This window comes from Schistocerca serialis, chromosome 5 (assembly GCF_023864345.2).
Source record: "Schistocerca serialis cubense isolate TAMUIC-IGC-003099 chromosome 5, iqSchSeri2.2, whole genome shotgun sequence".
Taxonomy (NCBI): Eukaryota; Metazoa; Arthropoda; class Insecta; order Orthoptera; family Acrididae; genus Schistocerca; species Schistocerca serialis.
Window position 1 is genome coordinate 668211063 of NC_064642.1, and position 14482 is coordinate 668225544.

The 14482-nt window shown below is 41.4% G+C and overlaps 1 non-coding gene across 1 annotated transcript; it reads left to right on the plus strand.

Annotated features, from left to right (window-relative positions):
* Window positions 1-11292: 11292 nt before the first annotated feature.
* On the plus strand, window positions 11293-11366 carry Trnat-ugu (transfer RNA threonine (anticodon UGU)). Its single transcript has one exon. It is a non-coding gene; the product is annotated as a tRNA-Thr (tRNA).
* The last annotated feature ends 3116 nt before the right edge of the window (window positions 11367-14482 follow it).

The window sequence follows — 14482 nt, forward strand, 5'->3', positions numbered from 1 at the left end:
AACCCCTTTACAAGACAACAACAGTATGCAGCAGTTGTTAGATCGATTACTGCTGCTACAATGGCAGGTTATCAAGATTTAAACGAGTTTGAACATGGTGCAACAGTCGGCGAATGAGCCATGGGACACAGCATCTCTGAGGTAGCAATGAATTGTGGATTTTCCCGTATGATCGTTTCACGAGTGTACCGTGAATATCAGGAATCTGTTAAAAAATTAAATATCCGACATCGCAGCGGCTGGAATGAGATCCTGCACGAACGGGAACAACGACGACGGAAGAGAACCGTTCAACGTGACAGAAGTGGAACCCTTCCGCAAATTGCTGCAGATTTCAATGCTGGGCCATCAACAAGTGTCAGCATGCGAACCATTCAACGAAACATCATCAATATGGGGTTTCGGAGCCGAAGGCCAGTCGTGTACCATTGATGACTGCACGACACAAAGCCTTACACCTCACCTGGGCCAGTCAACACCGACAATGGACTGTTGATGAATGGAAACATGCTGCCTGGTCGGACGAATATCGTTTCAAATTGTATCGAGTAGATGGACATGTACGAGTACGGAGAAAACCTCATGAATCCATGGACCTTGTACGTCCGTTGGGGGCTGTTGAGGCTGGTGGAGGCTCTGTAATGGTGTGGGCTGGTGTGATATGGGACCACGGATACATCTAGATATGACTCTGACAGGAGTCACGTATGTAAGCAACCTGTCTGATAACCAGCATCCTTTTATGTCCATTGTGCATTCTGACGGACTTCGGAAATTCCAGCAGGACAATGCGATGCCCCACACGTCCAGAATTGCTACAGGTTGGCACCAGGAACAGTCTTCTTAGTTTAAACACTTCCGCAGCCCACCAGACTCCCCAGAAGTTAACATTATTGAGCATACCTGGGACGCCTTGCAACGTGCTGTTCAGAAGAGATCTCTACCTCTCGTAGTCTTACGGATTTATGGACAGCCCTGCAGAATTCGTGGTGTTAACTCACTCCAGCAGTGCTTCAGGCACTAGTCGAGTGTTGCAACACTTCTGCGTGCTCGTTGGGGCCCTGCTCGATAATAGGCAGGTGTACAAGTTTCTTTACCTCTACCGGTTATGTAAATCACTACACACATATAAAATAAAAGATGACACAATGACCTAAGTATTTACGATTACTGAAAAGAATCTACTGTTATCTCTTGAAAGCATCTTTGTGGATATGTGCACTTTTTACACTTTGAATTACAGATCCATATCACTAATATATATTTTTAGTAATATCTTGGAACATGTCTTGTGTTCGAATGCAGTGAATTTCCTAGAAAATAAAGGTTTATGGATAAATAGCCAACATGGATTCAGAAAATGTCGTTCTTATGAAACACAACTAGCTGCTATCGACAGCGGACGCCAAATTGATTCCATATTTTTAGATTTCCAGAAGGCTTTTGATACCGTTCCTCTCAACAGACTGCTAGTCGAATTACATGCCTATGAAGCATGGTCGCGGTTGTGCCAGTGGGTTAGTGGTTTTACGTCAGAAAGTTCAGAGTTCGTAGTAACTGATGGGAAGTCATCGAGTAAAACAGAAGTAATATCTGACTTTCCACAAATAAGTATTATAGGCCCTCTGCTCTTCCTGGTCTACATAAATGATTTAGGACACACTCTCAGCAGCCCGTATACGCTATGTGATCAAAAGTGTCCGGACATCCCCAAAAACATACGTTTTTCATTTTAGATGCGTTGTGCTGCCACCTGCTGCCAGGTACTCCATATCAGTGACCTCAGTAGTCATTAGACATCGTGAGAGACAAGAACGGGGACGTCCGCGGAACTCACGGACTTCGAACGTGGTCAGGTGATTGGATACCACTTGTGTCATACGTCTGCACGCGAGATTTCCACGCTCCTAAACATCCGTAGGTCCACTGCATCCGATATGATAGTGACGAGGAAACGTGAAGGAACAGGTACAGCCAATAGCGTACAGGCCGACCTCGTCTGTTGACTGACAGACACCGCCGGCTGTTGAAGAGGGTCGTGATGTGTAGTAGGCAGACATCTATCCAGACCATTGCACAGTAATTTCAAACTGCATCAGGATCCACTGAAAATACTATGACAGTTAGGCGGGAGGTGAGCAAACTTGGAATTCATGGTCGAGCAGCTTCTCATAAGCCACACATCACGTCTGTAAATGCCAAACCACGCCTCGCCCGGTGTAAGGAGCCTAAACATTGGACAATTTTTATAATCATTATCCTCAAAAATAACGTTACCTTAGTTTTCGGAATTCTCATTTGAGTTCTCAAAGCACCTCCGTAGCACTTGCGTGTTGTTTGAACATACTGGTAACGAATTTAGCAGTCTGCCTTTGAATTGGTTCCACGTCTTACTTTAATGAGACCTGGTATTAACCCCAAACACTTGAGCAGTGCTCAAGACTCGGTCATTCTACGTTCTGTATCTGATCTCCTTCACTGACGAACCACATTTTCCCAAAATTCTCCCATTAAACTGAAGTCGAACATTCACCTTCTCGTCAATCAACTATTCGACGCCATAACTGCCACCGGAACTATTGCATGTCACCGAGCTGCAGGCAAGTGCCACAAAAGTACTGTCAACAAATTATTCGTGTAAAGAGAGCACTGTAATGGCTATGACGTACACTGAATGCAGCTGTGTTGTAACTGCAAACAGTGGTCTCGGTGTGAACTCAACCTTAGATATGAATAATCCAATTGGGACTATGTGGATATATGTGTTTTTCATGTTTTAACTTGTATTTACTCGTGTGTATTTTATGACTGACTCACACTTGAAGTTTACACAACTGTACATACAGTAACGCATGAATGATAATTTATTTTACTGCTGCTATGGGTCTTTTAGCTATGACAAAGGCAACACAGTGACCGAACAGTGGATATTTACTATTCATTATTTGCGACTGACTGCTGTACCCCTTACTGCTTGAAATAAATGCAGACACTGGGGGCAGCTGCCTGCCAATGGAATCAAACATGATACAATATGTGTGGTCTCACAATCCAGTAGCTTCAGCAATATTATTATTGAGGTGTGACGTGACCATTGCCTTTACACTTATCTGTCTTTGTATCAATCACACACACAATGCCATTGGTCTACTGTTATGTATAAGACAGCGGCTACTCCACTATGCAAATGTCATACTAAAGCAGCAGGATATATATATATATATATATATATATATATATATATATATATACTTTTTCTTCACAGTGCCGTCAAATGAGGATACTGCATCAACATGTACATAAGGTGCTGACGTAGGTGTGGGCAACCATAAAAAGTTGTGACTGCCTTTAATATGATCAGGATCATTCGAACAAGAAAGTATAACAAACTTTTATTACTTACCATAGAATCGATGCGATTCAAGACAGCCACCATGTGAGTACTGGGAATTCTTAGCTGCTCTTGCCAGCCTAGGTTTCAGACGTGGCCGCTACTTCAACCAGGATACGTACGTGACACGCATAGACCTTTGCCCTAACTCCAACGCAACGCTACGCTGCATCTACGCCGCAGTTACGCCTTATATGACATAACAACACTGCAATTAGCCTCTAATGCCACAATTATGCCGCAGTTACACTACATACACCACAGCCACTCCTGAAATACGACACAGTTACGCTGGAATTACATCGCATATATGCTGTACACGCGCAGCATATAATCATACATACGCCATACATATGTCTAATTACTCTGAACGGACATCATACAGTGATGCAGTAAGATATTTTCACAGCACAGCACAGATTGTCCTTTCTTCCAGGAGAGCAAGTTCTGCAAGGTTCGCAAGAGAGCTTCTGTGAAGTTTGGAAGGTAGGGGACAACGTACTAGCGGACTTAATGCTGTGAGGACGGTGCGGGAGTCATGTTTGGGTAGCTGAGTTGGTAAAGCACTTGCCCCTGAAAAGCAAAGGTCCCGAGTTCGAGTCTCTGTTCGGTACAATTTTTAATCTTCCAGGAAGCTTCATATCAGCGCACACTCCGCTGTAGAGTGAAAATTTCATTCTAGGAAATTTTTTTGAACGATAACAAACTAGCTTATAGTTTATTATGATTATCTCAAAGCAATTTGTCATGAAAAAGATTGTTTGGATACACGCAAAGATGCCTTTTATCAACTGGGAGATACTGCCTGTGACTGTAGTAATTGAATCAGGGGACGTTGTTTATCCACAGTCAGTAGCAAAGTTGTATTCTGTCACCTACATAAGTACTAAACGGATACAAGGTGACTTTATAGTATGCAGGAAGCATATATTTGTAGAAAAAGAAATACTGCAGTATGAAATGCAAATGTACGTCAATGTATACACAAATACAAAATATTATTTCCTGAAAAAACAAATCTTTTTTCCAACACCTAGCATTTTAAGAGGGTGGTGCAAGATTTCAGCATCCAGAATGACTGATCTAGGGATACAGGTGGTAGTTGCGGTGGGGGGTGAGGGGGGTACATCCCACTGGCTCTGTAACCTAATATGTTGCAACAGGTGTTTAGCCAGCCAGCCATACAGCTTCAGTATAGAATCCAGGTGCAGCCAGTTTTCACTCTATAACTAGGAAGTACTCTTACACTATATACCACATCAGTCTTAGTCTGAGAGTTGATAGCAACTTTTCAGTAATTTGTTGGACAGCTTACTGAAGGTAAGGGCGAAAACCCAAATTATCTCCTGCCTAGGAAGAGAACTTTTTGCTGCCTGAGATTTTTCACTGCTATATTTTTCTTCTCTTTCCAGAAACCTCTTTGAATGCCAAGGATTCCACAATACAGACAATCGATTTGTTGCAAAGGAATTTTTGAGGTGTGGGTTGGTGTTCAGATATATTTAATTGCTTATGGTGAGTTCATTCTGGAGTTGACGATGCCCCACTATGAGCTGGACGTAAGTTCTGCAAGACGGTGAATCGATAATCACCATCAGCACAATATGAACTCAGATGATGTGCCATTTGAGGTAGCACTGAGTGGTATACGCTCAGCCGAGTGACATGTCTTTCAGAAGGACGTGGAGAAAGTGAAGTGGTTTAAGGACTTTTTACTGGAATACGATTAGTATTATATTGAGGATGGGAGATGCTCCTCACCCCCTGCACTCAGACTGAAAATGTGTGTTGACAAGTACGAACCAGAGGCTGCTGAGTTAAATTTGAAACTGCTGGAACAGTCATGCTGTGATTTTGGCTCATGAGATTTCTCATATGATGGAATACAAAAATGATAGAAATGTAATGTTTTACGTTAAAATCCATATATTGTAGAAAATCCTATTATTTGTTGGAAAATTATATCTATAATGTATATCATATATATCATGCACAACAACATGAAATAATGATAACTGCTCTCTGGCAAATGTGATGACCACACTGCAGCATGACTGAAACCCTAAGCACACATAACTATAAATGTTACCTACATAGAAAGCTGCACTATGTACTTTAAATGTTTGTGTGAATTTCACTGAAACCATCAGTGCAGCGACGTTTATTACAGAGCATTCATTTTATTTAACTTTAATTATGATGCAAATTTGTATATTAGAAGCTGCTTCCAGTATTCGAAATGTTTCTTTTTTTTCGTCATTAGAAATGGCTGACAGCTCCTCCCTGGTTTCTTCTTTACTTCTTCTCAAATTAATGATCTTTCATGCACCTTTTCATTCATAAAAATACATAAAAATATCGCCCGGAGCCAAAAACTATCTACTAATATGGTTGTGTGTGCAGGTGCATTATCGTGGTAGAAGAACCATTCTCCTGCCTGCCCAAATCTTCTGTTAAAATTCACTGAACCGAACTCCAAGATAACTCACTAATCTCTGACAGTTGATTACTGGGACCAGAAAATGCCGACGAGATGGGATAGTTGCGACAATACTCCCTTAATTTTAGTGTTTTTTGTGCCATAATCTGCTGAAAAGTGTACGGGTATTTCTTTTTCGGTGAAGCATCTGTAACCGATGTTTAATATCTTAATGTTCTAGAACTACGGCTCTTTTATCAGTAGGAAAAAAGTGAAATACAGAACTTCTTTTCAGTAATATGATGCGCTGCTTCAATGGCTCAGCTCAGTATGCGTTTGTTAAACGGCGTTATACCCGACCACTGGATTGGCCGCAACGAATTGGCCGCAACGAGCCGGAAGACAGAGCTTGTTTCTCCTGGTCTCCACATCCACCCGATCTGACATCATGTGATTTTTACCTCTGGGGGTTTACAAAAGATTGAGCTTACGTGACTCCACCACCAGCTTATCTGGCCCACCTTAAAGAACGGGATTCAAGTACTTGATTCAACAGTTAATCGAGACACATTAATGAAGGTTTGGGAAGAATTCGCCTGTCGACTCGATGTTTGACATGAGCGAATGGTCCTAACATTAAACACGTCTAAGAAGAACTGTTTGAGTATATCTTTCATTTCATGTATTATTTATATTTGTGAGTTGAACGCAAAAAATGCTACAAGGCCTTAAAATCCGGATATACCGTTTTAAATACCTGGTATACTGCCGGTAACAATTCTTAATACCATAATGAGTCTGTATGTTGTTCCATTTCCTGAAGCGAGCCTAGTAATGATGATACTGGGAATTTGAAGTTTGCTTAGCATCTTGGATCAAGTGACATCTAGGTAACGATACCATTCGAACAAAAAAAAAGTGACATACATCATTTGACGCCGGCCAATCGCTTGAACCATTTGCGAAAACTCTTCTTCCCATCCAGTGGAGCTGATTGGGAGGACCCCATAAAGGAAATGCATACTTATGAAGGACGTATTCAGGAGGGGAGAGTGAAGGCGGGGAGTGGAATCATTCTTAAATTATAGTAGTGATGCCTTCACCTTTGTTTGTACGCATCATGTACCTTGCAACAAGTTAAAGTATATGGCTGTGAAAGTTAAATCGAAGTAATGCTATAACGTCATCAAAAGAAATTTATGATTGACTGCTACAAATAAAATATTGGAGGGTAGTCTCACGAGGAAATCACTGATCGCTTTCAGCCAATCTTCACTGGAGATCCAAGCCACTTGCTGCCTTGTGTGATCATTCTTGCGCCCTAAGGATTGGGTTCTTTGAAGTTTTTACGGTTGCTCTGTTAATATTTTATGTGTTGTTATAACTGACTGCCGTGAGTTGCCTGATACTGAAGAATGTCAAAAGCAGATTCGCTATATGTTATCCAGTGGGAAGTTTAGAACTCGCTCCCTTAGCTACGTAAGTCCCGTGCGAGGTTATTCGCCAGAAACGGTTGGACCGTTGCGTACCTAGAACGTCAATAATATCTTGATAATGCTACCAACCAACCTCTTGAAGTTTACAAGAAACGTACCATGGCGAAGCGAATGCAGGAGATGATTAGTTTCAGGATGGAACCTCGAATTATCTCGTGTTAGATATTTGCAAGATATTTCCGATTAGGACCAAATCAATACAGTTTCCAGCATGTCGAAAATTTGATAACGTCACCAGTAAATGTAATTTCGTAAGCTGCTCGTACATTGTCTCAAATTTTTTTTTATCGGGAATAAAGATAAATTGAAAACACAAAACGTTTCGGAACTTACTGGCACATTAAAACTTTGTGCCGGGCAGAAACTCGAGCTCGAGACCTTTGCCTTAATCTGCCAGCACTGAGAACCTTGCAGAACTAGCACTTCTGGATGAAAGCATATTGCGGAGATATAGCTTAACCACAACTTGAGGGATGCTTCCAGAATGAGACAATACATCTCGTCCAGAAGACAGTGATGTCAGTTCAAGTTTTTACATCGTATTGTTTTCGAGTTTTAGTGAGATGAAGCAAATTACAATGGATTTAAGTGCGCGACTTGTGAACTCTGCTCCGTGCCTCCACGTATTCCTGTCGAAGTGTTAATCATGAAGTAACTCTGAACAGACTACAGTTCCGGTTACGTGTTTTTGCCTTCGTGAGTGTGTTCACACAATCAATTCAAAAATGCTTCAAATGGCTCTGAGTACTATGGGACTCAACTTCTGATGTCTTCAGTCCCCTAGAACTTAAAACTACTTAAACCTAATTAACCTAAGGACATCACACACAACCATTCCCAAGGCAGGATTCGAACCTGCGACCGTAGCGGTGGCGCGGTTCCAGACTGAAGTGCCTAGAACCACTCGGCCACATCAGCGGGCTCACTCATTCATTTATGAACCCAATAATTACGTCGGTGTTATTAAATAAAAACACATCTCAGTTATTCCTAACCTTGAAATGACTATTTCGTTCGGTCTACGAGACGAAAGTCGTTTCATTTCTGGTTCTAAGCCACGACATCTTTTAACATTGTTACGCAAATATATTCTACTTTTGCTAGACGACGGTGGTGGTAGCAAAACGGCAGTACATTTGTCTCGCGTTGACATTGCGTTTAGCGTCGCATTCAACGACTGGTTCAAACACGAAATGAACCAGTTAATATCTACACATGGAACGACCAACAAACGTGTAATTTACAAGTTAAAAATTCATTCAGAGTGTGCTGTCGCATGGCAGCCTAGTCCTTAATGTATACATATGTGAACACAAAACTGTTCTCTTTCTGGACAGGAAAGGCTAGGCTTCTTATAATTTCCACACCGTTCGTTAAATTTCTATCTGTGTATGCATACGGCAGGGGTTAATGTCTCTGTCGTTAATGGAAATAAGGTCTAGATACGGAAAAGGATGATTCCCGTTGTAAGGTTAGCCTCCTCGACAGGCAGTTGCTAGAAACACACACACACACACACACACGGACAACATACAACTAGCGATTTGTGACACGCAAGGGAATCATTAATTTCTTTCTCGAAGGACTATCTATCACGCAATCACATGCATACAACGCAGTATTTGTTCGAGGCGGCGACAGCAGTTTGCGTGACTGAAGCGACAATACATAAATTTTACTTCGTTTTTATTATTTTAAAATAAATGGAAAACTAGTAGCTCACATAGTGCATGCATTGTCGTCATCCAAGTAAAACACAGGATTAAAGAGACGATCCACTGATGAACTGCAGTAGCAACATTACTCGTATGTCTAAGAGCCAAAATCTCAGCAAATCACAAGCGCCTCTTAACAGCTGTTATGTAACAATTTAATTACTACGTTGCATGTACAATTCGCAAGATAGCTTTGATTTAATGTTAAGAAATGCCGTAATAATAGTTTGGTAATTACGATCCCCAGTAGAATCAGAATTCACTAGTTAACTGAATTTACTCGAGCGATTCATTAATTCCAAAATTTTTGTGTCAGTTAGAATCCATGTGTGATACACAGACAGTGAAAGAATCTCGTAGGCACCAAAGATCGAAGTACTTCTATATTCTGTTTAAAGCAGCAGTGGATGAAAGAAAAGTATACCTTAATTTCATTCAGGCACAGCAATCAGTGACGTCTTTGTGCAGTAGGTAGCGTTATCATAGTAAGAATCATTAGTCAAAGAAAATAGCGAAATTAAGTGAGTACTGTGCATCAGCCCCATCGGGAGACATCGCCTTAAAGAAACATTCACCGTATGGGCGAAGGGTTTAGGTTTTCCAAGTGGTCCAATAAAGTGGACTGCTGTGCCGACGTTAGTGAAATTTGCAACTGACGGAAGGATGTCCCAAGCGAGGTACGTCTCCGCAGACGTTCCAGACAGTGTATGTTTCACAACGTCGTGTCTAGTTTTCCTCTCTGTGATTGTGTTGCAGCATGTGCAAACACCTAGTGTGAGCAGTGGTAGATTCTTGGTAGCAAGGACAACGGTGATGTACATAGGCCATACTGCCGAGGGATGGATAGAATTCCATAGTCAAAGTGAAGACATGCCATCTAAAGAGTAACGACCTGAAACAAAATCTTGCCAGGTGTCCAGACCATGAGGTAGCAGCCCACCAGAAAACTCAGAGGCTGTGGGCTGATAACCCACACCACCAAAAAATTTAAATCACGGAATGGAAAAGAGTAGTAAGCGGATGGATCTTATGGACATGGCCTTTGGCATGAAAAGGAAAGCCCGGATCGGATTTTGGAATGTAATAACACTGAAAGGGATTGGAAAGTTAAGACATATAGAAAAAGAAATGGGCAACTGTAGACTGGATATACTGGGACTAAGTGACCAAAATCTGGGGATGTTGAAACAGAAAATGATGGAGTGCTGCTGTATGTGGGACATAAAGGCAAAGATGCAATCCACAGGAATGGTGTAGGGTTCTTACTATCAAAAAACTGCAAAAGGAGGTTACTGGAATGTAAATCAGAGTCAGAAGGGATAATAACCACACGCTTTAGAACAAATGTGAGTAGTAACGTTGTAATTCAGGAGAATTAAAAGATAGATTTTATACACAGCCAAACGAAATCCTTAGGCAAAGAAATTGTAGAGACGCAAATATTTTTACGGAAGATTTGAACGCAAAAGATTATTCGGAAAACGGAAGGTTTGGACGCATCATGTGTGTACACAGCACGGAGAACCGAAACGAAAGTCGGTGAACAGCTGACGCATGTGTGCTCTGAGCATGACCTATTCATTGGAGGCACACTGTTTCCACATCGCAACTACCACAGGGTAACGTGGTTGTCGCCAGATTGAGTTCCTGAAAATCAGACAGCTGACATAGCCATAAAGCGTAAGTAGCGACACCCTGTACTATACCTCCGAAATAAGAGAGGAGCGTACGTTGGACCTAACCACCACTTAGTTTTGGCGAGATCAATTTGAAGTTAGTGACAAATAGAACCAAGCTCAACCACAGGGGCAAAAAATAGATGAGGTAATATCAGAAGACCAACAAATCAAAAAAAAAATTACATACTAAGATGGTATCTGTCCTTTCGGACATGTCCGAAAGAACAGTCCCCGTTGACGTATGTCAACGCCTGTAAGCAGCTAAGGGTGTTCATTTCATTGTGATTTCATTCTAACGAGCTGCATGGTCACCGATGGTGTCTGTTCTTTCCGACATGTCCGAAAGGACCGATACCATCTTAGTACGTATGTAGTTAAGGCTCACCGGCCACTTGACCATCTTCTTCTTCTGTGCGGATGCACAAACAGTGCCCGAACTCTTACGGGAATCACGGGAATCGGCAACGCGCCGCGAGTAATGAGTGTAATGGGCGGGGGCACTACGAATGTAGTGAGGGATAATACGTTGAGAATGTTGGTTTCGCGGGAGGCGTGCCAGAGATAAATCCCTTCAGTCGCGCTATTCTCTGTGTCCTCGGTGGCTCAGATGGATAGAGCGTCTGCCGTGTAAGCAGGAGATCCTGGGTTCGAGTCCCGGTCGGGGCATACATTTTCATCTGTCCCATTGACGTATGTCAACCCCTGTAAGCAGCTAAGGGTGTTCATTTCATTGTAATTTCAAAAAAAATTGTTCTTGAACTACTAAACAGATTCCAGGTACATTCTGACGAAACCTTCATGCAGGAAAGAATTGAAACAGGTTGGTCAAAACTTAGACAGCCACCTAGATGTTGGAGAAAACATATTAGGATTTAAGACTTACCAAACGGAACAGCTGATCTTTGATGGCATGTGGAAAGAATTAAGCTGCAGGAAAGAACTGAAACAAAAGTTAAACCTTTGTGAGATAAAGCGCATAAAGAAAACACCGAGGAAAACAAAAGAGTACAACAGGGATGAGGCAAGGTAAAAGGAAGTGAATAGATGAGCAGACACAGTTAGCAGAGATAGCAGCAAGACAGGGAAATACAAAAGAGCTGCACAATATCACCAAACGACTCTCTACGAAGAACTTTAGACGTAAAGAGTCGCTTAAGAGCAAGGATGCGGTGAAGTTTCCAAATTGCCAGGCACACCTGAAGAGATGGGACTAACATTTCAAGGAGCTGTTAAATCGTAAGGACAACCAAGAAGAACAGATCAGGGATGTTCCAGAGGAAGTCAAAGCATATCAAGATATAAATCTTCATTGTCACACGATGGGCGAATTTAGGAGCGCTTTGAGGAGCTTAAACAATTCAATGGCTCCAGGCCTACACGACAGCACCGGAGCTGTTTAAAGTCAATAGCGAAAGTACAGCTGAAATACTCCACCGCTTGCTGAAGCATATTTGGCTCGAAGAGAAATCCTCAAAACAGTGGAAAAGTGGACTGGTGGAGAAGATCCCCAAACCAGAATATTGGTCGTATTGTAACAACTGGCGTGGTATTACATTGCTGTCAGTGAGCATTAATGTCCTCACCGGAGTTATTTTAAATAGGATTAAGTATTCAGTCTAACATAGACTGCGTAAAGTACGGGCCAGTTTTCGGGCATGACACAGCTGTGTTCATCTTATTAATACTTTTAGAATGAAATTAGAGCAAAATAAAGAAATCCAGCCAATCATGTACCTGGAGTTCACTGATTCTGGATAGGCCTTTGGTTTTGTTAAACATCAAGTAATGCAGCAGATGATGCGGAAATATAGTACACCACAGAATATTCTAAACATGATCAAAGATCTATACTGTGTGCTGCAAAAGAGGAGTCTCACAGATCCAATGAGGCAACAGTCGGAGTCCGGCAGGGTCGTATTTAGTCACCAACGGGGTTCCCACTTGCTCTTGAATCCGTTATGAGAAGAGCGACAGCAAGCAACAGACGAGGAATCCAATGAGGTATCCATGAATGTCTGGAGGATTTGGATTTTGCAGATGACTTAGTTTTATTAGCTCAAATGCTGACAGATATGTGATCTAAATTAAACTCACTGCAAAAAGAAGCAGAGATTGCTGATCTCAAGATCAGGAAATACAGAGAAAATGGGAATATATTCTGGGCACATAGAAATGCTGCTGCTTTCAAGGGGGCAGCAAGTGAAGACTGTTAATTCATTCTTGTATATGGGTAGTGTGGCGACAGAAAATGGTAAAACGGGAGAAGATGTGAAAAACGGCATAAAGGCAAATGCTACCTTCATACAAATGTATCCAGTATGGAGAAACAGAAACATCGCGTGCTAAATTAAAATTCTTATTTTGACTAAAAATCTGAAAGCTGTCCTACTATAAGCCAACGAAAGTTGGAAAGTAAATAAAAAAATAAGACCACAGTTACAGAGCTTCATAAATAGATCCTCCGGTGTATAATTAATATCTGATGGCCAAAAAAAAAAGTAATGAGGATCTCTAGAGAAAACCGAACCAGACACCTATAGAACAACAGACACATGAAAGAAGTAAAGATGGTATGTATACATTGAGAAAGCCAGAAGTAGCAATCGATAAAAAGGCACTAGAATAGAATCCTCAAGAAACAAGGAAGAAAAGTAGTCCTAGAGGTACATAGAAGAAGACACTGGGAGACGAAATAGAGATCGTTGGCAAGACGCGGATGAAATTAAAGGAAACTGTCAAAGACAGAGATGTATGGCGTGTTCTCCTGGACGCGCAATGTATTCTTAGGGTCCAAAGGAGTGAAGTCAAGTATGTAAGTCAAAGTGCCACAGAATCCGTTTGAACGGTATTTTGTTTCAAAGGCCTGTAGCAGTTGTAGTGGGAACTTAGCAGATTAGGTTTTAATAAGAAACCCATGTCCGGTAACGTATTGTTTGGTAAAACAGGAGATCTGAAGATCGAATAAGTTTCAAATCTTCTGTTTGACGGTAAGATACGTAATGGTAGAACTGTATATGTATCGAAAATGCTTTCCACATCCTCTCAGTGCATTACATACCATTTTCGTCCGACTAAAGCAACGGATACGAGAGGATAGTACGTTCCCTAACAGTGTTTGTGGACCGTGTATATTAAAGCATATGCCGCAGATACGCATAATACAACGAATAACCGCATTTCCATGTGGAACAACTCCTGTCGAGCACTGTTTCTTTTTTCTTTTCGCGCACAGTGAAGTGGGAGATTTAAAATCGATGCGATCATCAAACATGTTTTAATCCAAAAGGTAAATTTCGCGACATGGATTCTTCTCAAAAATTTATCTCCTTAGTCCCCGTTACAATCCCTGACAGCCGATAAAAGAACTGTGATGCGCTCGTATACGTGCGTTAACTAAAGCTGTTATAGCATTGCTAATACGAGGCTGATTTCTAATGGGTCAGAAATAAATTTTTCAAGTTATGATACTGTGTCTTTCATTATTATTTGAAGACATTCCTGACAAATTCCTAGGCGCAAATTAATAGAAAGCATCTATGTAACTAGGATGTAAGCAATACCGCTAAAGGTATTGACTTGAAATTTTTTGTTTAGTGTTAAAATCGTAAGCAGCTACGATAAAGCAACGAAACTGTGCTGGCAACTAATGTTTGTAGAGTCATCTACCTACAAAACATTCCCGTTACGAAGCGTACATTTCATTATAGATGTGACTAGAACACGCACTCAGCAGTTGTTAAGAACTGCGTAAGCGAGGTATCGGAGAAAGTTTACATCACGTA